General features: G+C 44.3%; 1 protein-coding gene across 2 annotated transcripts in view; it reads right to left on the bottom strand.

The window, feature by feature from the left end:
- P2RY8 (P2Y receptor family member 8) overlaps positions 1-26,315 on the bottom strand; it is a 134,022-nt gene that overhangs the window by 89,620 nt on the left and 18,087 nt on the right. The window contains exon 2 of one of the 2 annotated variants that reach the window (XM_063955688.1): positions 10,302-10,458. The gene's annotated coding sequence lies outside the window, so the exon portion shown is untranslated. The remainder of the gene's footprint in view (positions 1-10,301; positions 10,459-26,315) is intronic. The other variant, XM_063955689.1, reaches the window with a different exon arrangement.

Raw genomic sequence — 26,315 nt, 5'->3', positions numbered from 1 at the left:
ACAACAGGAAGGCACTGGAAACTGAGAGAGTGCTAATTAGTAGAGACTAACACCGGGAGTATTTAAGGAACACACAAGAAACTGTGTATAGCGCTCAACAGTAATTGCTAGCACTTAGAGAATCACAGCAGCTGATGGAGCACACTGAACTGTGGAGTCAAACTCTGAAAACTACAGACTGGAACTAGAAAGCATGTTACAGCAGAAGTTGTACTGGCGATGAGTAGTGGTCAGGGAAAGACTATATAGGACACCACAGCTGCTGATAGGTCACTGGAGTCACATGCAGGGAATTAGGTCAGGAATTGGTAGAACAGCAGTCAGCTGATCTCAGGCAAAGTAGCTGTGCCCAATCCCAGGGGCGCTGACTCCAAGGGAGGGAAACAGATTCCTGTATTGGTATTGCTTGAAACATGTCCTAACAGCCTGGAAGAGATATGTATTGCCATATAATGACAGCACCGGGTACATTCAAAGGGCTTGGCAGTCAGGCATGTGATAATCCACTTCTGTTTTTTAGAAAAAATAAACTTTGAAAAACAGTGCGTTGCAGATGTGGAGATTTGACCTCTCCTCTCCTATAATAATTGTAAATGTTTGTTTTCATCTTGAAAGTGATACCTATACATAGACAGTCACTATGTTGTCAGGGACAGATTAACAAAAGGGATGCAGGAGCTGCATCTCCAGGCAATTCGCAAATAGGTCAACCCTCTGAATTCTGTTTTCGCTGTGACATCCTCCCTCTCATTCTCCCCCCTTTTCTATCACATGCTATGCTCAGAATCTGTGTCTAGCAGCCATACTTGTTTATACTGTAGGAGATTAGGAAACTTAGATAATGATTTTTAAGATTATAGTTAAGGAAATGATGTATACTTAAAAGTTATTTTGCTATTTTAAAATTGAGTTTTTATATATACTGTATGTAATCAGCTAAGCAATTTTATTGTGAGAGCAACTACTCCGAAATTAAAACACCTATTTTGATGATTGAGGTGTCATTCGATAGGGTTTGTGATGTAGATATGCAATAAGGTCGAAGAATTTTGATAAGTGGACAGGTCGTTGAGGAATAAAGTGTCAAAGTCGTGATTTTTTTTATCAAAGTAAAAAAAAAAATAAGTGGGAGGCACACACTTTCTTTTGCTCAATTTCGAGCAATGGTTGATTAATTTTTATTAGTGATGTGCACCGGAAATTTTTCGGGTTTTGTGTTTTGGTTTTGGATTCGGGTCCGAGGCCGTGTTTTGGATTCGGACGCGTTTTGGACAAACCTCCCTGAAAATTTTTTGTCGGATTCGGGTGTGTTTTGGATTCGGGTGTTTTTTTTTACAAAAAACCCTCAAAAACAGCTTAAATCATAGAATTTGGGGGTCATTTTGATCCCATAGTATTATTAACCTCAATAACCATAATTTCCACTCATTTTCAGTCAATTCTGAACACCTCACAATATTATTTTTAGTACTAAAATTTGCAGAGAGGTCGCTGGATGACTAAGCTAAGCAACCCAAGTGGCCGACACAAACACCTGGCACATCTAGGAGTGGCACTGCAGTGTCAGACAGGATGGCAGATTTAAAAAATAGTCCCGAAACAGCACATGATGCAAAGAAAAAAAGAGGTGCACCAAGGTCGCTGGATGGCTAAGCTAAGCGACACAAGTGGCCGACACAAACACCTGGCCCATCTAGGAGTGGCACTGCAGTGTCAAGCAGGATGGCACTTCAAAAAAATAGTCCCCAAACAGAACATGAGGCAAAGAAAAAAAGAGGCGCAATGAGGTAGCTGTGTGACTAAGCTAAGCGACCCAAGTGGCCGACACAAACACCTGGCCCATCTAGGAGTGGCACTGCAGTGTCAGACAGGATGTCAGATTTAAAAAATAGTCCCCAAACAGCACATGATGCAAAGAAAAAAAGAGGTGCACCAAGGTCGCTGGATGGCTAAGCTAAGCGACACAAGTGGCCGACACAAACACCTGGCCCATCTAGGAGTGGCACTGCAGTGTCAGACAGTATGGCACTTCAAAAAAAATAGTCCCCAAACAGCACATGACGCAAAGAAAAAAAGAGGCGCAATGAGGTAGCTGTGTGACTAAGCTAAGCGACCCAAGTGGCCGACACAAACACCTGGCCCATCTAGGAGTGGCACTGCAGTGTCAGGCAGGATGGCACTTCAAAAAAATAGTCCCCAAACAGCACATGATGCAAAGAAAAATGAAAGAAAAAAGAGGTGCAAGATGGAATTGTCCTTGGGCCCTCCCACCCACCCTTATGTTGTATAAACAGGACATGCAAACTTTAACGAACCCATCATTTTAGCGACAGGGTCTGCCACATGACTGTGACTGAAATGACTGGTTGGTTTGGGCCCCCACCAAAAAAGAAGCAATCAATCTCTCCTTGCACAAACTGGCTCTACAGAGACAAGATGTCCACCTCCTCCTCATCATCCGATTCCTCACCCCTTTCACTGTGTACATCCCCCTCCTCACAGATTACTAATTCGTCCCCACTGGAATCCACCATCTCAGGTCCCTGTGTACTTTCTGGAGGCAATTGCTGGTGAATGTCTCCACGGAGGAATTGATTATAATTCATTTTGATGAACATCATCTTCTCCACATTTTCTGGAAGTAACCTCGTACGCCGATTGCTGACAAGGTGAGCGGCTGCACTAAACACTCTTTCGGAGTACACACTGGAGGGGGGGCAACTTAGGTAAAATAAAGCCAGTTTGTGCAAGGGCCTCCAAATTGCCTCTTTTTCCTGCCAGTATACGTACGGACTGCCTGACGTGCCTACTTGGATGCGGTCACTCATATAATCCTCCACCATTCTTTCAATGGTGACAGAATCATATGCAGTGACAGTAGACGACATGTCAGTAATCATTGGCAGGTCCTTCAGTCCGGACCAGATGTCAGCACTCGCTCCAGACTGCCCTGCATCACCGACAGCGGGTGGGCTCGGAATTCTTAGCCTTTTCCTCGCAGCCCCAGTTGCGGGAGAATGTGAAGGAGGAGCTGTTGACGGGTCACGTTCCGCTTGACTTGACAATTTTCTCACCAGCAGGTCTTTGAACCTATGCAGACTTGTGTCTGCCGGAAAGAGAGAGACAACGTAGGTTTTAAATCTAGGATCCAGCACGGTGGCCAAAATGTAGTGCTCTGATTTTAACAGATTGACCACCCGTGAATCCTGATTAAGTGAATTAAGGGCTCCATCCACAAGTCCCACATGCCTAGCGGAATCGCTCTGTTTTAGCTCCTCCTTCAATGTCTCCAGCTTCTTCTGCAAAAGCCTGATGAGGGGAATGACCTGACTCAGGCTGGCAGTGTCTGAACTGACTTCACGTGTGGCAAGTTCAATGGGTTGCAGAACCTTGCACAACGTTGAAATCATTCTCCACTGCGCTTGAGTCAGGTGCATTCCCCTCCTTTGCCTATATCGTAGGCAGATGTATAGGCTTGAATGGCCTTTTGCTGCTCCTCCATCCTCTGAAGCATATAGAGGGTTGAATTCCACCTCGTTACCACCTCTTGCTTCAGATGATGGCAGGGCAGGTTCAGGACTGTTTGCTGGTGCTCCAGTCTTCGGCACGCTGTGGCTGAATGCCGAAAGTGGCCCACAATTCTTCGGCCACCGACAGCATCTCTTGCACGTCCCTGTCATTTTTTAAATAATTCTGCACCACCAAATTCAATGTATGTGCAAAACATGGGACATGCTGGAATTTGCCCAGATGTAATGCACGCACAATATTGGTGGCGTTGTCCGATGTCATAAATCCCCAGTAGAGTCCAGTTGGGCTAAGCCATTCTGCGATGATGTTCCTCAGTTTCTGTAAGAGGTTGTCAGCAGTGTGCCTCTTATGGAAAACGGTGATACAAAGCGTAGCCTGCCTAGGAACGAGTTGGCGTTTGCGAGATGCTGCTATTGGTGCCGCCGCTGCTGTTCTTGCTGCGGGAGGCAATACATCTACCCAGTGGGCTGTCACAGTCATATAGTCCTGAATCTGCCCTGCTTCACTTGTCCACATGTCCGTGGTTAAGTGGACATTGGGTACAACTGCATTTTTTAGGACACTGGTGAGTCTTTTTCTGACGTCTGTGTACATTTTCGGTATCGCCTGCCTAGAGAAATGGAACCTAGATGGTATTTGGTACCGGGGACACAGTACCTCAATCAAGTCTCTAGTTCCCTGTGAATTAACGGTGGATACCGGAAACACGTTTCTCACCACCCAGGCTGCCAAGGCCTCAGTTATCCGCTTTGCAGCAGGATGACTGCTGTGATATTTCATCTTCCTTGCAAAGGACTGTTGGACAGTCAGTTGCTTACTGGAAGTAGTACAAGTGGTCTTCCGACTTTCCCTCTGGGATGATGATCGACTCCCAGCAGCAACAACAGCAGCGCCAGCAGCAGTAGGCGTTACACTCAAGCTGCATCGGAGGAATCCCAGGCAGGAGAGGACTCGTCAGACTTGACAGTGACATGGCCTGCAGGACTATTGGCTTTCCTGTCTAAGGAGGAAATTGACACTGAGGGAGTTGGTGGTGTGGTTTGCAGGAGCTTGGTTACAAGAGGAAGGGATTTAGTGGTCAGTGGACTGCTTCCGCTGTCATCCAAAGTTTTTAAACTTGTCACTGACTTCTGATGAATGCGGTCCAGGTGACGTATAAGGGAGGATGTTCCGAGGTGGTTAACGTCCTTACTCCTACTTATTACAGCTTGACAAAGGCAACACACGGCTTGACACCAGTTGTCCGCATTTCTGTTGAAATAATTCCACACCGAAGAGGTGATTTTTTTTGTATTTTGACCAGGCATGTCAATGGCCATATTCGTCCCACGGACAACAGGTGTCTCCCCGGGTGCCTGACTTAAACAAACCACCTCACCATCAGAATCCTCCTTGTCAATTTCCTCCCCAGCGCCAGCAACACCCATATCCTCATCCTGGTGTACTTCAACAGTGACATCTTCAATTTGACTATCAGGAACTGGACTGCGGGTGCTACTTCCAGCACTTGCAGGGGGCGTGCAAATGGTGGAAGGCGCAACCTCTTCCCGTCCAGTGTTGGGAAGGTCAGGCATCGCAACCGACACAATTGGACTTTCCTTGGGGATTTGTGATTTAGAAGAACGCACAGTTCTTTGCTGTGCTTTTGCCATCTTAACTCTTTTAAGTTTTCTAGCAGGAGGATGAGTGCTTCCATCCTCAGGTGAAGCTGAATCACTAGCCATGAACATAGGCCAGGGCCTCAGCTGTTCCTTGCCACTCCGTGTCGTAAATGGCACATTGGCAAGTTCACGCTTCTCCTCAGACGATTTTGATTTAGATGTTTGGGTCATTTTACTAAGCTTTATTTTTTTTGATTTTACATGCTCTCTACTATGACATTGGGCATCGGCCTTGGCAGACGACGTTGATGGCATTTCATCGTCTCGGCCATGACTAGTGGCAGCAGCTTCAGCACGAGGTGGAAGTGGATCTTGATCTTTCCCTATTTTACCCTCCACATTTTAGTTCTCCATTTTTTAATGTGTGGAATTATATGCCAGTAATATATTAATAGCAATGGCCTACTACTATATATACTGCGCACAACTGAAATGCACCACAGGTATGGATGGATAGTATACTTGACGACACAGAGGTAGGTAGAGCAGTGGCCTACTGTACCGTACTACTATATAGTATATACTGGTGGTCAGCAAACTGTGCAAAACTGAAATGCACCACAGGTATGGATGGATAGTATACTTGACGACACAGAGGTAGGTAGAGCAGTGGCCTACTGTACCGTACTGCTATATAGTATATACTGGTGGTCAGCAAACTGTGCAAAACTGAAATGCACCACAGGTATGGATGGATAGTATACTTGACGACACAGAGGTAGGTAGAGCAGTGGCGTACTGTACCGTACTGCTATATATTATATACTGGTGGACAGAAAACTGTGCAAAACTAAAATGCACCACAGGTATGGATGGATAGTATACTTGACGACACAGAGGTAGGTAGAGCAGTTGCCTACTTTACCGTACTGCTATATAGTATATACTGGTGGTCAGCAAACTGTGCAAAACTGAAATGCACCACAGGTATGGATGGATAGTATACTTGACGACACAGAGATAGGTAGAGCAGTGGCCTACTGTACCGTACTGCTATATATTATATACTGGTGGACAGCAAACTGTGCAAAACTGAAATGCACCACAGGTATGGATGGATAGTATACTTGACGACACAGAGGTAGGTAGAGCAGTGGACTACTGTACCGTACTGCTATATAGTATATACTGGTGGTCAGCAAACTGTGCAAAACTGAAATGCACCACAGGTATGGATGGATAGTATACTTGACGACACAGAGGTAGGTAGAGCAGTGGCCTTCTGTACCGTACTGCTATATAGTATATACTGGTGGTCAGCAAACTGTGCAAAACTGAAATGCACCACAGGTATGGATGGATAGTATGCTTGACGACACAGAGGTAGGTAGAGCGGTGGACTACTGTACCGTACTGCTATATATACAGTTATACTGGTGGTCAGCAAAATTCTGCACTGTCCTCCTACTATATACTACAATGAAGCACAGATATGGAGCGTTTTTCAGGCAGAGAACGTATAATACTGGTGGTCACTGGTCAGCAAAACTCTGCACTGTCCTCCTACTATATAATACTGCTTGTCCCCAGTCCCCACAATAAAGCAATTAGCACACTGAGCACAGATATTTGCAGCACACTGAGCACAGTCAGATATGGAGCGTTTTTCAGGCAGAGAACGTAGATATTTGAACTTGCAGCTCACTGAGCACAGATATTTGCAGCACACTGAGCACAGATATTTGCAGCACAATTTGCAGCCCACTGAACATAGAAACTGAGAGGACGCCAGCCACGTCCTCTCACGATCATCTCCAATGCACGAGTGAAAAATGGTGGCGATGCGCGGCTCCTTATATAGAATACGAATCTCGCGAGAATCCGACCGCGGGATGATGACGTTCGGGCACGCTCGGGTTAACCGAGCAAGGCGGGAGGATCCGAGTTGCTCCGACCCGTGAAAAAAAAGGTGAAGTTCGGGCGGGTTCGGATCCCGAGGATCCGAACCCGCTCATCACTAATTTTTATTGAATTTTTCATGCAAAAACAAATATGATGCTATGCAAATATATGCTGTAACAGATTTCCCTTTGCCTGTTAAAAAACCCACAAAAATGATAAATGGTAAAAGTACAGTAATTTCATCATTATTTCATTCTTAGGACATAAAAATATGATTATTATTCGTAATAGTATGTGTTTACTTGTTCAAGTTTGTGACTCAATCAGCCACACGTACTGTAACATAGAATTTGACGGCAGATAAGAGCCACTTGGCCCATCTAGTCTGACCATTTTTTTTATCCTTTAGGTAATCGCAACCCTTTTTGAACCTTAATTCTTTGTAAGGATATTCATATGCCTATCCCAAGCATGTTTAAATTGCTCTACAGTCTTAGCCTCTACCACCTCTGATGGGAGGCTATTCCACTTATCCACTACCCTTTCTGTGAAATAATTTTTCCTTAAATTTCCCCTGAACCTGCCTCCCTCCAGTTTCAGTGTATGTCCTCGAGTTCTAATGCTTCTCTTCCTTTGAAAAATGTTTCCTTCCTGAACTTTGTTAAAACCTTTGGTATATTTGAAAGTTTCTATCATGTCTCCCCTTTCCCTTCTCTCCTCCATACTATACATGTTAAGATCTTTTAGCCTTTCCAGGTAAGTTTTGTGATGTAGGCCATGCACCATTTTAGTTGCCGTTCTTTGTACACTCTCTAATGTATTTATATCCTTCTGGAGATATGGTCTCCAGAACTGGACACAGTATTCCAGATGAGGCCGCACCAATGACCTATACAGTGGCATTATTACTTCTCTTTTCCTGCTACTGATTCCTCTCCCTATGCAACCAAGCATCTGACTTGCCTTTCTCATTGCTTTGTTGCATTGCTTTCCTGCCTTTAAGTCACTTGAAATAGTGACTCCTAAATCCCTTTCCTCCTCAGTAGTTTCCATTATAGTACCCTTGATACTATATTTAGCCTTTGGGTTTTTGAGACCCAAGTGCATGATTTTGCATTTTTTAGCATTAAACTGTAGTTGCCATGTTCTTGACCATTTTTCAAGCCTAGCTAGGTCATCAATCATTTGTTTTACCCCTCCTGGTTTGTCTACCCTGTTGCATATCTTTGTATCATCTGCAAAAAGGCATACTTTCCCTTCAATACCATTTGCAATGTCACCAACAAAGATATTAAAGAGAACTGGTCCGAGTACAGATCCCTGGGGTACTCCACTGGTAACATTTCCCTCCATAGATTGCACTCCATTTACTACAACTGTCTGTTTCCTATCCTGCAACCAGGTTATTATCCATTTAACTATTCTATAATCTACCCCCACACTTTCAAATTTATTTAGCAGTCTGCGATGTAGGACAGTATCAAATGCCTTACTAAAGTCTAGATATGCTACATCTACAGCTCCCCCTTGATCTATTATTTTCATCACAGAGTCAAAAAAGTCAATAAAATTTGTTTGGCATGATCTCCCACCAGTAAATCCATGCTGTTTTGGATCCTGTAAGTTGTTTGATTTAAGATATTCCACAACTCTTTCTTTTAGTAGTTTTTCATTACTTCCCTACTACTGATGTAAGGCTTACTGGTCTGTAGTTACTTGCTTCTTCCTTGCTTCCACTTATGTACAATGGAACTACATTTGCTCTTTTCCAGTCCTCTGGAATGGCACCTGTATTTAGTGAATGGTTAAATAATTCTGTTAATGGTGCCACCAGCACATCTTTTAGCTCTTTGAGTATCCTTGGGTGTATCCCATCTGGCCCCATTGATTTAACCACTTTTAGTTTTGAAAGTTCAGTTAGGACCTTCTCCTCTGTAAATGTACTTTCATCTACCTTATTTTTATGAATGTCCTTGCAACATAACTGGGGCCCCTACCCTTCTTCTGTAGTAAATACTGAGCAAAAATAATTATTTAGGTGATCTGCTATTGCCTTGTCTCCCTCCACCAAATTCTCACTATCTGTCTTAAGTCTTATTATTCCTCCATTTGATTTTCTCCTTTCATTTATATACTTAAAAAAAGTTTTGCCCCCTTTATCTACCGACTGGGCCATTGTCTCCTCAGCTTCTGCTTTTACACGTCTGATCACTTTCTTAGCATCCTTCCATCTGTCAAGATACACCTCTTTGTCATTATTATTTTGAGTCTGTTTGTATTTCCGAAAAGCCATCTTTTTTGCTTTCACACTAGTTGATACTTCTTTTGTGAACCACATTGGCTTCCTTTTCCTGGTGCTTTTCCTAACCCTTTTGATACAAAGGTCTGTTGCCCTTACTATTGCACTTTTCAGTTTTCCCCATCTCTCCTGCACTCCTTCCAAGTTCCTCCAGTCCGCCAATGAATCACTTAAACATCTCCCCATTTTTGCAAAGTCAGCATTTCTAAAATCCAACACCTTTGTTTTTGTGTGACAGGAGTTGGATCCTGTCTTTATACTAAACCATACTGCTTGATGATCACTGGATCCCAGGTGCTCACCCACATATATGTCTGATATCCTGTCACCATTTGTAAGAATCAAATCTAATATTGAGTCTTTGCGAGTGGGCTCCCTCACCAATTGCTTGAGAGATGCTCCCTGTAAGGAATTTAGAAATTTGCCACTTGTAGCTGAACTTGCAAAGGACCCCTCCCAATTTACATCAGGTAAATTAAAGTCTCCCATGATTATAACTTCTCCCATTAAAGCCATTTTAGAGATGTCCAACAATAGGTTCCTGTCCTAATCCTGCCCATGGCCTGGTGGTCTATAGATCACCCCAATGCGAATAATGTCCTTCTCCCCAGTTTCCGTGGTGACACAAAGGGCCTTAGTTTTGTCCTCAACATTTTGTATTAAAGTAGCATTTATGCGTTTTTTCACATACATTGCTACCCCTCCTCCTATTCTTCCCATTCTATCCTTTCTAAATAAATTGTACCCTGGTATAGCTATGTCCCAGTCATGATTCTCATTGCACCATGACTCAGTAATTGCGACAATATCCAGGTTATCCCTTGTCATTATCACAATTAGCTCTGGAATTTTGTCTCCTAAGCTCCTAGCATTTGCACACATAGCTTTAAGAATGTTGTCTGTGCATCTGTTATTAGTAGCCATGTCCAGACAGTACAAAAAAATAACAAGTTTAAAGTTGAAATTACCTGTTTGTTTGTTTGTTTGTTTGTTTCCCCCCACCTCCCAATCAGGAATCACACTCTGTCCTTTACACCACGACTACACCTCACTGTACCTTTAGTTTAGTACTGTTCATTTGTTTCTCTTCTGATCACCAAGAGAGATAGATATCCACTGGAAGCCCTTTAAAATATATGACATTGTTAGATTGTTATTTTTGTAAAGATCAGTAAAATGAAAAAGAAAATCTGTTATCTGCATGAATTTATGTGCACGTTAATCAGACATGGAAAATAATTAGGAACTTGAGGCAGCTGCATATGTGACAGTTATTTTGCACGGGTTGTTAAAGTGAAAACAGGATGTCTTGTGCTTTGATTACAAAACACAAAGTGGCTTAGTAATACAATACCCATATAAAAGTTTATATATCGAATAAATATCACCCAATTTTCAATTATAAAAGCTATCACTTTGACTTTCTTGCTGTAATAAACATGTATCTAATAATTTATCACTCATCAGATAAATATATTTTTTTATTTTGTGGAAAAAAGAAAAAAAATACAGATTAAAATGTTAATAATATCACAAACAGTATTTCAAGTAAGGTGGATGCATATAAGTCAGGAATGCCAATACACTTTAGTGATGTTTGTATTATGTATTTGCGTATATTGTATGTTTCATTGTTTTAGGTTTAATGGCATATCTAATTGTCAATGGTGTAAACGAGCAACTACTGTAAATATCTGCCTTATTATTGGTTTAAGTTTTTATTTATATGGTTTACTGTTTCAGTAACACCAACTCTTGCTATTCTATCATACAGTGCTGTAATTTGCATTTACCATTCCAACATAGCAAACTAGTAAAATCTTTAGGCTTGATTAGCTGTAAGAGGAAGAGTTAAGACAGATAAGAAAAATCAGTGTTGTTTCATGTTTATTCAGCTTTTGTGTGGTGACTCAGTTTGCTTTTAGCCATATAAGAACATGTTCCAAATAAAGTTGTAACTGCTTTTTAAAAGTACAGCATTTACTGTTTGTAAACAAAAGGTAGTGAAATTGATATGTCTAAGGCCGGAGATGGTTTCTATGGGTACCGTCCAAAACAATTTGGAGGCGGCCATGTGTATGCAGGTGTTTTCAATAATGACGGACAGTTCATTGGTGGACCTACAAATAAAAGCTTTGGGATTCTCTTGGAGACACACTCACCTTGAAAAAGGGCCTGGAATATGCCTGAAATGCGTTGGTGCGGTGCAGGGAATTCACCCAGACGACATTTGGTGGAGTTTTAATCGGGTCCAGGGAGCTGAACTTTGTGACATTCATGCGATTTGAGAACTTGCCAGGTTCTCTCAACGTCCGATAATTACATCACATATGCCTTTACTGGGATTCTTTCTTGCATCTCGTGTGTTACTTTTTCGTCTTACTGGACGTTATTTGGGCCTTTTAGGAGTGGTTCATGTTTTAGAAGTTTATGTCTGTTTGTATGTGTTTTTATTAAAAAACGTTTGTGCACGATCCTGTCCCTATTTCCTCTATTTTATGGTCATCCTGAGAGGGGGCATAATAATAAGAGGAGCACTGTAAAGGACACAAGTCGATCCACTCATTACATGCTGACGATACAAGCCGCTGACAGGAACGTATATTGCTAATCATTTATTGTTATCAGCAAGTTTTTTTCTCAAATTCTGTGATTATATTGTATACTCACTTATATAGAGGAGCGCCACATATCAATTTCACTACCTTTTGTTTACATATTGTCTATTGTTGGGGGTGAGGGAGACGCCCCATAGTGTTTTTTGATTAAGGCTGCACCTTTCATTGCGTACTATATTGAAGCCAGTTATTTTGCAATAAGAGCATTTACTGTTTGTTTTAACAAAACATATTCTAAATAAGTTCTGTGTCAGTTATATATAGTAAATATACAGTTATATACAGTTATACAGTTATATACAGTAAATTAATTGATTGATTAATTAATTAATTAGTTGGGTTATGTTCTGGTTTTAGAAACATATAAAATATGCTGCAACTATACAAGTACAGGGTTGCACTAGCCCACAGGGGCCCAGGGGAAATCCCCAGTGGGTCCCACTACCTAAGGGCCAACCATTATCTCTAAGGGCCAGGTTCCAGACTGTGCTTCAAATTTTACATTGTTACTGTATTAGTGGGTCAGTTACCTGGTGGATCTAAACCACTGATGAACATAGGCACTTGGTTTGCTTCTATAGAAACTATACCAATATTCACCATCCTGACAATCACAGTGGGCAGTTAAAAGGGTTGGGATCGGGAGACCGGCAGTGAAGATGCCGGTGGTCTAATTCTGACGGCTGCTTTTCAACAAGTGGTAATCCCGACAGGGGTTCAACAGAAATGAACCCTAACCCTCCCCCTAACCCTCCGTCCCCTCAGCTTAACCCTAACCCTCCATCCCCGCAGCCTAACCCTAACCCTCCCCTTCCTCAGCCTAACTTTAACCATCCCTCCCCACAACCTATCCCTAACCATCCCTCCCTGCAGCCTAAACCTATCCCTCCCACCACAGCTTAAACCTATCCCTTCCCCTTCAGCCTAAGCCTAACCCTCCTGGGCATATTTACATTCGGGATCCCAATGGTCAGTATGCCGGAGCCAGCATTCTGACAGGTGTAAGGATTCTGCCCCGGCATCATGACCGTTGGGATCCTGAACACCGACATTATGACTACATCCCTTTACAGCACAACCCTGTCTCCTCCTCTTATTTGCTCTAGGCTTTAACATAGCATCCTGCCAGTGATTGGAGTTGTACTGTAGCTTTGCATTCATTTGCTAACCTACAATTATTCATCCCAGTGGTAAGAACTTAAATAGATTGTTTTTTACAGTTGAATGTACAAATGTAGCCATGCTCAGCTTACAGACGATGCGTACGGCTAGCGCGGGTTTGACTAGCTTCGCACGGCTGTGACTTTGCACTCATGATCGCATAAATTCTGTGGATTTTGGGAGCAAATATATGCACATGCCCACAAACGTGCACGCACACAATGGCAAACGTGATACGGGCACGCTTAGTCACAGCCAAGCTGAGCTTAGTTACATCTGTATTTCACCATTATTAGATCTAATGCAGTTTTCATTGAGTTTTAGACAATGGGCTGTTAATCCTGGGTCCTCCTTCCAATGTACAGTGCTTTAATATGGTGCATTTGGGATGTACTGTAGTTATGATCCTGGTGGTTGGGATCCCAACAGTCAGCATACAGATGCCGGTATCCTGGCCGCCAGAATGCCAGCAGGGGACGAAGGACTATTCTCACTCATGGGTGTCCACAAAACCCATTGAGTGAGACTAGAACGTGTGGCAAGAGCAGCGAGTCACCAAGCCCGCAGCATTTCGAATGCAACAAGCCCACAAGGGGTTTAGTTGTGCTCGCCCCCCTGCTGGCATTCTGGCCACCAGGATCCTGGCCTCGGTATGCTGACCGCGGGGATCCAGACCACTGGTAACCCGATTCCAACTTGTGTATTTAGACAGGATCATCATCATGTGCTTAATTATTGTTCATATGCTACATTATACTGCATTCAAAATCTATGGTTATACACTGCTGTGCAGGTTATACACACTGCTGTGCATTGCTGTTACCGATACATTATTATGCATGTAATATAGATCTATGGGTGAAATTATAGCCAAAATATGGCATATCCACTCTATGGAATATATCACTAGCATATTGAAGGGCTCTTCTAAAAAGTTTGCTAAGGTCTCGGAACCATGGACCTCCTACTTTCAGGCTCCCCCTGCATTTAATTGATCGCTTTCTATTTTGTTTACTTGACACATTGACTACAACACTAGACTGCCCAGCCAAATAGTTATGGACCTGACCAGTCAAGTTTCCCTACTCCTCCCTCACCAACTCCCCCGCCCCCTTTTATCTCTCTTTTCTTGCTTCTTTCTTTTCCTCTTCTTCTTTACTATGTTCTATTCTTCTTCTAAAAAAGAAATATCAGATGAGGCTGCATAACTGACTTGCCTTCATATGTGCTCAATGATTGCCTTTTGTAACAGGCACTTTCCCAGTTTACTCATTTCCCTATTATTGCTTGACAATACTATTGAACCTCTACGCAGGTCATTTTTGTAAGGTCTCTCATCTTACTAAAAAATATATTACAATAATACAAAAAGATAGACAGACAGACAGACAGACAGACAGACAGACAGACAGACAGATAGATAGATAGATAGATAGATAGATAGATAGATAGATAGATAGATCAGATCAAAGAACATGAGAGCCACTTCTCAACACCTGCAGGCTGGCATTTCAGGACAGCTGGGTGTCCTTTCTTACAGGATGCAAACAAGAAAATATAAGTACTTTTGTCCGTTTGTTTTCTTTTTCACAGGAACCAGCTGTTATTTCTCTTTCTTAACAGACTGTCTCTATAAATAATTCCCTATTGCTACAGTATGTGGCTATATGAACTAAAACTTATTGGGATTAAAATGTGGAGCATAATAAATACAATATGCCTCTTTGTGTAATTGTCACTATTATTTGTATAATTAAATAACTATACATTTTCTGCAAATTTGTATTCTTTTGACATAAAAACAGTTCCTATTAAATTTTACAGTAACTGAAATAATGCGCAATAGTTTTATAATAATTGTATTATACCCCTTTCACATTGCAAAAATAACCCGGTGACACGGGTCTCTGTGTGATGTGAAAGGGGCCATGGAGAATTCCCGGGTCGCCTGACCCGGTAATTCATCCTGGGTTATAAGACTGGTTATTCCCGGGTTGAATACCAGGTCAGTTGCAGTGTAAATGGGTTCCAGGGTCGATGCGACTTGGGACCTGTTTGCTACAGAGGGAGAGGCGGCGCGGAGATGAGCTCATCTCCCAGTGCTGCATCCGCCTCCGCTGCTGGCCCTGCCCCATGCCGCTATGGCAAACGACCCAGCATATTGCCAGGTCGGGAAGAAAGCACGTAGGCTCCAATGCCAGATCCCACCCAGGAAGGACCCGTTTCCAATTCCTGGGTTGGATCCAGCATTGGAGATGTGAAAGGGGCTTGTACCCCTTTCACATCGCAAACCTGGGTCGGACCTGGGTGTTGTACTCGGGTTGGACCCAGCTCTGACTCAGGTCAGAGCCTTTCACATCGCACTATTGACCAGGGTTATTCCCGGGTTATTGCAGGGTTGGTGCCTTTTTGTACAGCCCGGGTCACCCATGTTAAAACAATGTGATGTCATTTTAAAAGGACTTTCTTGGCTCACAATGATGAGGTTACTATACAGTAAAGAAAAGGAGGGGGCTGGAGAATGCTCACAGTGCAGCAATCATGGCCGACAGAGCACATGTCACAACACAGAGTCCTGAATTTAAAAGTATTTGCTCCTCCAAAGTCTGCAACGTTAACTCCTCCAAAGTGTGCAGTGTAGTACAGAAAAAAACATTCACATGTGCTCTATGTGCAGGCCTCTGTCAGCTGACATGGAAACAGCCAATCAGCACTATTTACTCACACCCTGATTGAATATCCCGGGTCTGTAGCTTTTACATGCAGAATAACCCTTCTTTTAACCCAGCTTGAATAACCAGGTCGGTCGATCCAGGTTATTGACTTTGGTGCTTTCACATAGCACCTCGACCCGGGTCGACACGGCAATAACCCGGGTTATTTTGGCAATGTGAAAGGCTCTCCAAGTCTTAGTGCACCTGCCCTTAAGTATCTTAATTAAGACAAACTGGCAACAATATAAGGAAGATATGATACAAAACTCTGTGTTTGTAATCTGTTACCAAGTTGTAAGATGATTGCAGTTATTTTATAAGATTCACAGTCCCATCGGCTATTTTCTGCAATAGATAGGCTAACAGTTTCACAGTGTAAAAAAAAGAAGAAAAAAAAGAAAGTTTATTGTTTTAATTAATTGTTTTGGGCCAGCGTGTTTCTTGTCAACATCTTGGTTCAGAGGGTAATACAGTAGTTCCTTCTTGATCATGCAGATGTAGGTGCTGAGTCAGGAATCAAAGTACTGTGAGGGGAACTGATATATGACTAGTTCCAGGGGGGACCCGTGTGTGGGCCCCCTCCTCTCCCGTAGCCGCTGCGCCGCTGCTAGCACTCTGAGCGCTGTAGACTCTGGCACAGTGCCAGAGTCTCCAGTGGTCAGTGTGCTAGCACGGCGCAATGGCTACGGGGGAGGAGGGGGCCCACACATGGTCAGCGATGGACTCCGGAAAGATAAGTATAGGAGAAATGGGTGATTTTGGCTATCTTCGATTTTGACTATGTGATATGGACTATGCAATATTGACTATGTGTGCTTGCGATATTGGCTATGTGCTATTTTGACTAATGGAGCCCATACACAGTGCTATTTGTGCTAGGTGCAATTTGAGCCTATACAATGTGTGCTATGCGATTTGAACTAAGTGGGGTATGCTATTTGAACTACGGGGGTCATTCTGACCCGATCGCTTGCTGCAGTTGTTTGCAGCGTAGCAATCGGGTCAGAACTGCGCATGTGCGGCACCGGCACATGCCGGACGGCCGAAGGCCGTCATTCCCTAGCAATCGCCTTTGCCTGATTGACAGGCAGAGGTGGTCGTTGGGCTGGAGGGGGCGGCACGGCGGCGTCTGGCCATAGTTGTGGGGGCACAGTCCGGCCAACGCAGGCATGGCCGGACTGTGCGGACCATGCATGTCGACCTAATGGCAATGTCGACCTTCAGTGGTCGACCTAATGAGTGTTGACCTTAGTTGGGTCGACCGAACGACCGTATCCCTTACAGAGAATGATGATGATGAGTAAGGGTTAATGAAGTATGATGAGGAAAGAGAGTTCAAGGAAATGCACTTCAAGCAAGATACAAAGTGTTGCACAAAAACTTTTATTGCGCAGTGAAGTGTCAGCCAAAGTTTGTGCTGAGTGCAAATATAAATCCAATACCGCTAACGAGGTGATCTAATCTGCAATATACAGTTATAAACATTAACCCTAGTTCTAATTTATGGACACTGAAATATGCTATTAGAGTCTTTAGTGAACAAAGTTTTGCCTCAAATGTACAAAAAATAAGAATTTACTTACCGATAATTCTATTTCTCATAGTCCGTAGTGGATGCTGGGGACTCCGAAAGGACCATGGGGAATAGCGGCTCCGCAGGAGACTGGGCACAAAAGTAAAAGCTTTAGGACTAACTGGTGTGTACTGGCTCCTCCCCCTATGACCCTCCTCCAAGCCTCAGTTAGGATACTGTGCCCGGACGAGCGTACACAATAAGGAAGGATTTTGAATCCCGGGTAAGACTCATACCAGCCACACCAATCACACCGTACAACTTGTGATTTGAACCCAGTTAACAGCATGATAACAGAGGAGCCTCTGAAAAGATGGCTCACAACAATAATAACCCGATTTTTGTAACAATAACTATGTACAAGTATTGCAGACAATCCGCACTTGGGATGGGCGCCCAGCATCCACTACGGACTATGAGAAATAGAATTATCGGTAAGTAAATTCTTATTTTCTCTAACGTCCTAGTGGATGCTGGGGACTCCGAAAGGACCATGGGGATTATACCAAAGCTCCCAAACGGGCGGGAGAGTGCGGATGACTCTGCAGCACTGAATGAGAGAACTCCAGGTCCTCCTCAGCCAGGGTATCAAATTTGTAGAATTTTGCAAACGTATTTGCCCCTGACCAAGTAGCTGCTCGGCAAAGTTGTAAAGCCGAGACCCCTCGGGCAGCCGCCCAAGATGAGCCCACTTTCCGTGTGGAATGGGCTTTTACAGATTTTGGCTGTGGCAGGCCTGCCACAGAATGTGCAAGCTGAATTGTACTACAAATCCAACGAGCAATCGTCTGCTTAGAAGCAGGGGCACCCAGCTTGTTGGGTGCATACAGGATAAACAGCGAGTCAGATTTTCTGACTCCAGCCGTCCTGGAAACATATATTTTCAGGGCCCTGACTACGTCCAGCAACTTGGAATCCTCCAAGTCCCTAGTAGCCGCAGGCACCACAATAGGCTGGTTTAAGTGAAATGCTGAAACCACCTTAGGGAGAAATTGAGGACGAGTCCTCAATTCTGCCCTGTCCGTATGAAAAATTAGGTAAGGGCTTTTATAGGATAAAGCCGCCAATTCTGATACACGCCTGGCTGAAGCCAGGGCTAACAGCATTACCACTTTCCATGTGAGATATTTTAAGTCCACAGTGGTGAGTGGTTCAAACCAATGTGATTTTAGGAATCCCAAAACTACATTGAGATCCCAAGGTGCCACTGGAGGCACAAAAGGAGGCTGTATATGCAGTACCCCCTTGACAAACGTCTGAACTTCAGGAACTGAAGCTAGTTCTTTTTGGAAGAATATTGACAGGGCCGAAATTTGAACCTTAATGGACCCTAATTTGAGGCCCATAGACAGTCCTGTTTGCAGGAAATGCAGGAATCGACCCAGTTGAAATTCCTCTGTAGGGGCCTTCCTGGCCTCACACCACGCAACATATTTACGCCAAATACGGTGATAATGTTGCACAGTTACATCCTTCCTGGCTTTGATCAGGGTAGGGATAACTTCATCCGGAATGCCTTTTTCCTTCAGGAACCGGCGTTCAACCGCCATGCCGTCAAACGCAGCCGCGGTAAGTCTTGGAACAGACATGGTCCCTGCTGGAGCAGGTCCTTTCTTAGAGGTAGAGGCCACGGGTCTTCCGTGAGCATCTCTTGAATTTCCGGGTACCAAGTACTTCTTGGCCAATCCGGAGCCACGAGTATAGTCTTTACACCTCTCCTTCTTATGATTCTCAGTACCTTGGGTATGAGAGGCAGAGGAGGGAACACATATACTGACTGGTACACCCACGGTGTTACCAGAGCGTCCACAGCTATTGCCTGAGGGTCCCTTGACCTGGCGCAATATCTGTCCAGTTTTTTGTTGAGGCGGGACGCCATCATGTCCACCTTTGGTTTTTCCCAACGGTTCACAATCATGTGGAAGACTTCTGGGTGAAGTCCCCACTCCCCCGGGTGAAGATCGTGTCTGCTGAGGAAGTCTGCTTCCCAGTTGTCCACTCCCGGAATGAACACTGCTGACAGTGCTATCACATGATTTTCCGCCCAGCGAAGAATCCTTGCAACTTCCGTCATTATCCTCCTGCTTCTTGTGCCGCCCTGTCTGTTTACGTGGGCGACTGCCGTGATGTTGTCCGACTGGATCAACACCGGCTGACCCTGAAGCAGAGGCCTTGCCTGACTTAGGGCATTGTAAATGGCCCTTAGTTCCAGGATATTTATGTGAAGTGACGTTTCCATGCTTGACCACAAGCCCTGGAAATTTTTTCCCTGTGTGACTGCTCCCCAGCCTCTCAGGCTGGCATCCGTGGTCACCAGGACCCAATCCTGAATGCCGAATCTGCGGCCCTCTAGGAGATGAGCACTCTGTAACCACCACAGGAGAGACACCCTTGTCCTTGGAGACAGGGTTATCCGCTGATGCATTTGAAGATGCGATCCGGACCATTTGTCCAGCAGATCCCACTGAAAAGTTCTTGCGTGGAATCTGCCGAATGGAATCGCTTCGTAAGAAGCCACCATCTTTCCCAGGACCCTTGTGCATTGATGCACTGACACTTGGCCTGGTCTTAGGAGGTTCCTGACTAGGTCGGATAACTCCCTGGCTTTCTCCTCCGGGAGAAACACCTTTTTCTGTACTGTGTCCAGAATCATCCCTAGGAACAGCAGACGTGTCGTCGGAATCAGCTGCGATTTTGGAATATTTAGAATCCATCCGTGCTGTCGTAGTACTACTTGAGATAGTGCTACTCCGACCTCTAACTGTTCTCTGGACCTTGCCCTTATCAGGAGATCGTCCAAGTAAGGGATAATTAAGACGCCTTTTCTTCGAAGAAGAATCATCATTTCGGCCATTACCTTGGTAAAGACCCGGGGTGCCGTGGACAATCCAAACGGCAGCGTCTGAAACTGATAGTGACAGTTCTGTACCACAAACCTGAGGTACCCTTGGTGAGAAGGGCAAATTGGGACATGGAGGTAAGCATCCTTGATGTCCAGAGACACCATATAGTCCCCTTCTTCCAGGTTCGCTATCACTGCTCTGAGTGACTCCATCTTGAACTTGAACCTTTTTATGTAAGTGTTCAAGGATTTCAGATTTAAAATGGGTCTCACCGAGCCGTCCGGCTTCGGTACCACAAACAGCGTGGAATAATACCCCTTTCCCTGTTGTAGGAGGGGTACCTTGATTATCACCTGCTGGGAATACAGCTTGTGAATGGCTTCCAATACCGCCTCCCTGTCGGGGGGAGACGTTGGTAAAGCAGACTTCAGGAACCGGCGAGGGGGAGACGTCTCGAATTCCAATTTGTACCCCTGAGATACTACCTGCAGGATCCAGGGGTCCACTTGCGAGTGAGCCCACTGCGCGCTGAAATTCTTGAGACGGGCCCCCACCATGCCTGAGTCCGCTTGTAAGGCCCCAGCGTCATGCTGAGGACTTGGCAGAAGCGGGGGAGGGCTTCTGTTCGTGGGAAGAGGCTGTCTGCTGCAGTCTTTTTCCCCTTCCTCTGCCCCGGGGCAGATATGAGTGGCCTTTTGCCCGCTTGCCCTTATGGGGACGAAAGGACTGAGCCTGAAAAGACGGTATCTTTTTCTGCTGAGAGGTGACCTGGGGTAAAAAGGTGGATTTCCCAGCCGTTGCCGTGGCCACCAGGTCCGATAGACCGACCCCAAATAACTCCTCCCCTTTATACGGCAATACTTCCATATGCCGTTTGGAATCCGCATCACCTGACCACTGTCGCGTCCATAACCCTCTTCTGGCAGAAATGGACATCGCACTTACTCTTGATGCCAGAGTGCAAATATCCCTCTGTGCATCTCGCATATATAGAAATGCATCCTTCAAATGCTCTATAGTCAATAATATATTGTCCCTGTCCAGGGTATCAATATTTTCAGTCAGGGAATCCGATCAAGCCACCCCAGCACTGCACATCCAGGCTGAGGCGATTGCTGGTCGCAGTATAATACCAGTATGTGTGTATATACTTTTTAGGATATTTTCCAGCTTCCTATCAGCTGGTTCCTTGAGGGCGGCCGTATCAGGAGACGGTAACGCCACTTGTTTTGATAAGCGTGTGAGCGCCTTATCTACCCTAGGGGGTGTTTCCCAACGTGCCCTAACCTCTGGCGGGAAAGGGTATAATGCCAATAATTTTTTAGAAATTAGCAGTTTTTTATCGGGGGAAACCCACGCTTCATCACACACCTCATTTAATTCATCTGATTCAGGAAAAACTACGGGTAGTTTTTTCACACCCCACATAATACCCTTTTTTGTGGTACTTGTAGTATCAGAAATGTTCAAAACCTCCTTCATTGCCGTGATCATGTAACGTGTGGCCCTACTGGAAAATACGTTTGTTTCCTCACCGTCGACACTGGAGTCAGTGTCCGTGTCAGTGTCTGTATCGACCTGAGGTAACGGGCGTTTTAGAGCCCCTGACGGTGTTTGAGACGCCTGTACAGGTATTAACTGATTTGCCGGCTGTCTCATGTCGTCAACAGTCTTTTGTAAAGTGCTGACACTATCACGTAATTCTTTCCATAAGACCATCCAGTCAGGTGTCGACTCCCTAGGGGGTGACATCACTAACACAGGCAATTGCTCCGCCTCCACACCATTTTCCTCCTCATACATGTCGACACAACGTACCGACACACAGCACACACACAGGGAATGCTCTGACAGAGGACAGGACCCCACTAGCCCTTTGGGGAGACAGAGGGAGAGTTTGCCAGCACACACCAGAGCGCTATATATATATATAGGGATAACCTTATATAAGTGTTTTTCCCTGATATAGCTGCTGTATATATTTATCTGCCAAATTAGTGCCCCCCCTCTCTTGTTTTACCCTGTTTCTGTAGTTCAGGACTGCAGGGGAGAGTCAGGGAGCCTTCCTCCAACGGAGCTGTGAGGAAAAAATGGCGCCAGTGTGCTGAGGAGATAGGCTCCGCCCCCTTCTCGGCGGCCTTTCTCCCGCTTTTTTATGGAAAAATTGGCAGGGGTTAAATGCATCCATATAGCCCAGGAGCTATATGTGATGTATTTTTTGCCAAAAAAGGTGTTTTTATTGCGTCTCAGGGCGCCCCCCCCCCAGCGCCCTGCACCCTCAGTGACCGGAGTGTGAAGTGTGCTGAGAGCAATGGCGCACAGCTGCGGTGCTGTGCGCTACCTTATTGAAGACAGGACGTCTTCTGCCGCCGATTTTCCGGACCTCTTCAGTCTTCTGGCTCTGTAAGGGGGCCGGCGGCGCGGCTCTGGGACCCATCCATGGCTGGGCCTGTGGTCGTCCCTCTGGAGCTAATGTCCAGTAGCCTAAGAAGCCCAATCCACTCTGCACGCAGGTGAGTTCGCTTCTTCTCCCCTTAGTCCCTCGGTGCAGTGAGCCTGTTGCCAGCAGGTCTCACTGAAAATAAAAAACCTACTTTAAACTTTTACTCTAAGCAGCTCAGGAGAGCCCCTTAGTATGCACCCTTCTCGTTCGGGCACAAAAATCTAACTGAGGCTTGGAGGAGGGTCATAGGGGGAGGAGCCAGTGCACACCAGGTAGTCCTAAAGCTTTTACTTTTGTGCCCAGTCTCCTGCGGAGCCGCTATTCCCCATGGTCCTTTCGGAGTCCCCAGCATCCACTAGGACGTTAGAGAAATATGTTTTCTTTAAAAATAATTATACCTACAATGTCATACCTCCCAACTGTCCCGATTTTCACGGGACAGTCCCATTTTTTGGGGTCTGTCCCGCTGTCCCTCCCACGGGCCGCAGTGTCCCGCGGTAGGGGTGCAGTTTGGAGGCTCTCTATAACTCGCAGCTCTGCTCAGTTTAGAGCAGAGCAGCGGTGAATAGACGCTGTGTGCATGCGCACAGCGTCTATTCCAGTGAGGCAGAGGGACTAGGGGCATGGCCATGCCCCCACTGTGCCGAAAATTGGAGGCGTGGCTCATGAGAACGCCATCCATGCGAGGCCACCCCCCCTTTTCAATAGGCCATGTCCCTTTGCCAGTGCCACACGCCTGCACCTCGCGAGGAGTCCCTCCTGGAGAAATCAGAAAGTTGGGCGGTATATACTGTAGCATCCATATACGGTACCTAGTGAAATCATAAGGTTTATAAAATTAAAAGCTATATTTTTCCACAACTTCAAATAGACAAAATCATAAAGAGATAAAAAGTCTTTCAGTGCTCAGGCACATATTGCTTATGCTGTACGCTTTCATAAAGGGAAAGGGGTGCAGAAGAACTCCATCCAAACTATGCTAAGGCAAATAATGGAGTATTAGTTCTCCGGAGTGTGGCAATTTTCCTTTCCGCCAATTTCTTGATTCACTAAGCTTGCCATACACTTAATATCTTTCCTACTGTACCATCCCACTAGTTGGCTGGTATAAATGAAAATCTGGTAATGTATGGGAATGGCAATCGACCATTTATTCCCAAACACTATAAAAATAGATAAAAATGGTCATGCAGACAAATTAGTTTAATCTGTAATTTGTGTAAATGACTGCTTTTGTCTGACTCTGGCACTTGGTAGCACAAGGTAGATTGTCCTTTGATCCTGTGTGGTTACAATATTTTAAGTAGCATTAGCACCGTGTTTGGATCCTGCCACTGGCATTATCAGGTTAACAATCACCGTGGAGGTGTGTGTTGACCTCCCATACTAAGTCCATTTATGCAAATGAACAAATACAGTGTGCTAAATACAAACAAATAAATAATAATGCTTAGTGACACACAACGCAAATTCGGTGGGGGGGTTTCCAGTTGCCCGGAAACCACTTTCTCCACAGCTTGGCCAGCGGTCACTACATGCAATACAAAGGGTGGAATGGAGCAGCAATTTTTCCTACCAGGTCTGCTTGTGTGTGCGTGCACACGTGTGTGTGTGTCTGTGGCTCTGAATGCTCAGTCATCGCACCAGAGAGAGAATCTGGGAAAGTGGCTTATCGTGATCATTGACCTGCACATGACTGAAGTACTGTATTACATAAACTGCACTTTGTTTGGGGCAGACTATAGCTTGTTACATGCTAATTACACTCTAAAATAAAACAGAAATCCTGCATTTGCCCCTGTATTTACAGAGTGATAAAGTGCAAGCACAAATTGTAAACCAGATTGTACTGCGATGGGTTTTGGTCCTCACTGCATTTTGTTTAGAAACATATAAATGTCCCAATTTAAGTACGGCACTAATGACTAGATTCCATAGTGTGGTAACATTGGCCCTCATTCCGAGTTGTTTGCTCGCTAGCTGCTTTTAGCAGCCGTACAAACACTAATCCGCCGCCCTCTGGGAGTGTATCTTAGCTTAGCAGAAGTGCGAACGAAAGGATCGCAGCACGACCACAAAAAAAGATTGTGCAGTTTCTGAGTAACTCGAGACTTACTCCTAGCTAGCGATCACTTCAGTCTGTTTATTTCCTGTTTTGACGTCACAAACACGCCCTGCGTTCGGCCAGCCACTTCTGCATTTTTATCCGGCACACTTGCGTTTTTACACACACTCCCCGAAAACGGTCAGTTACTACCCAGAAACACCCACTTACTGTCAATCACTCTGCGGCCAGCAGTACGACTGAAAAGCGTCGCTAGAGCTTGTGTAAAACTGCATCGGCTTTTGTGAAAGTACGTCGCGTGTGCGCAGTGCGCCCCATACGCAGAAGTGCCAATTTTTAGCCTGATCGCTGTGCTGCGAACAACGGCAGCTAGCGATCAACTCGGAATGAAGGCCATTGTCTAGCAAGATAAATAAAAAGAAGAATTAGATAAAGTTACTGTAGTTGTGGCAGCTAAATAAGTTCAGTGGTAACAAACTAGGTAAGGAGGGGGGAGCTAGACTAATATTATATTATTATACATATTCACTTAATTATGCTTTCTTAAGGAGAATCATATTTTCAATCATGTTCTTAGTTAAAGTATATAAACAGAAATAGAACTGTAGAGTTGTGTAGTAGAATTCAGGCTTTCTGTAAAATGTGTATTTCATATGAAGCTTTCTACATTACTCAGCACTAGAGCATAATAACAGCCGCAGCAGCACATGTCATATAGCACATGGCTTAGGATGCATAGCTGTACAGGGGATGCAAATGTGTATGCAGCTTTTGGCTCACATTGTTTATCATGGCTCCATGGTTTCATAGATAAATATAAGTATTTTAATTTGACTGACTAATGATTGCATCCTGTGTCATATATAGTATAACCTGCAGTTATAATACGTTTAATACGTTTAATATAATATGTTAATAATATTTATAATATGTATGTTAGTTAAGTCAGACACTTTAGGGCTGATGCAGAGCTGAATGCATGAACAAATGCGGAGAAGATGTTTTCACGCTGACTGTGCATGTTTCAAAATCCAGCGCACATTAGATGTATAAATCAAATGCACATAACTCATGGCAGTAGAGGCAGAAACTGAGATGAAATAAGCGTTCTTACAAAGTCAGTGAACAGTACTGGCATGTTCATATAACTGTGTACAGTATTGTGGGTTTACTGATATATGCACAAAAGTAGGTGTACAATTTGCATTTGTTACAGTGTAGGTGCACATCCAGAACGATGATTATGGTGAAGATGAATTGGAACATGACATAACAGCCCCACTGGTTACAGCTCTCCTCTCAGGTGGAATGCTAAGGGAACATGCTTTTCATTACATTTGTGCATGTATGCTGTGTATTGCAACCTGTGCTACAGTTTGTAAATAGTCATTTTATAGTAATGATTTTATCATTGTAGTTTCATTGTATCTTGTTAATTATTATTCTATTATTCTTTTCTTTTGCAACAAGGTGAAAGGGAGTTGTTCTTTTAAGGAAAAAAAAATATTTGTTGCCTGTATACAGATGAGTCCACATCTATCTTTACCTTTAATAGGATTAACTAG

Source organism: Pseudophryne corroboree, chromosome 2, assembly GCF_028390025.1.
Source record: "Pseudophryne corroboree isolate aPseCor3 chromosome 2, aPseCor3.hap2, whole genome shotgun sequence".
In the NCBI taxonomy this organism is placed as follows: Eukaryota; Metazoa; Chordata; class Amphibia; order Anura; family Myobatrachidae; genus Pseudophryne; species Pseudophryne corroboree.
Note: the sequence above shows the minus strand (reverse complement) of the source record. Positions and strands in the feature narration are given on the sequence as shown.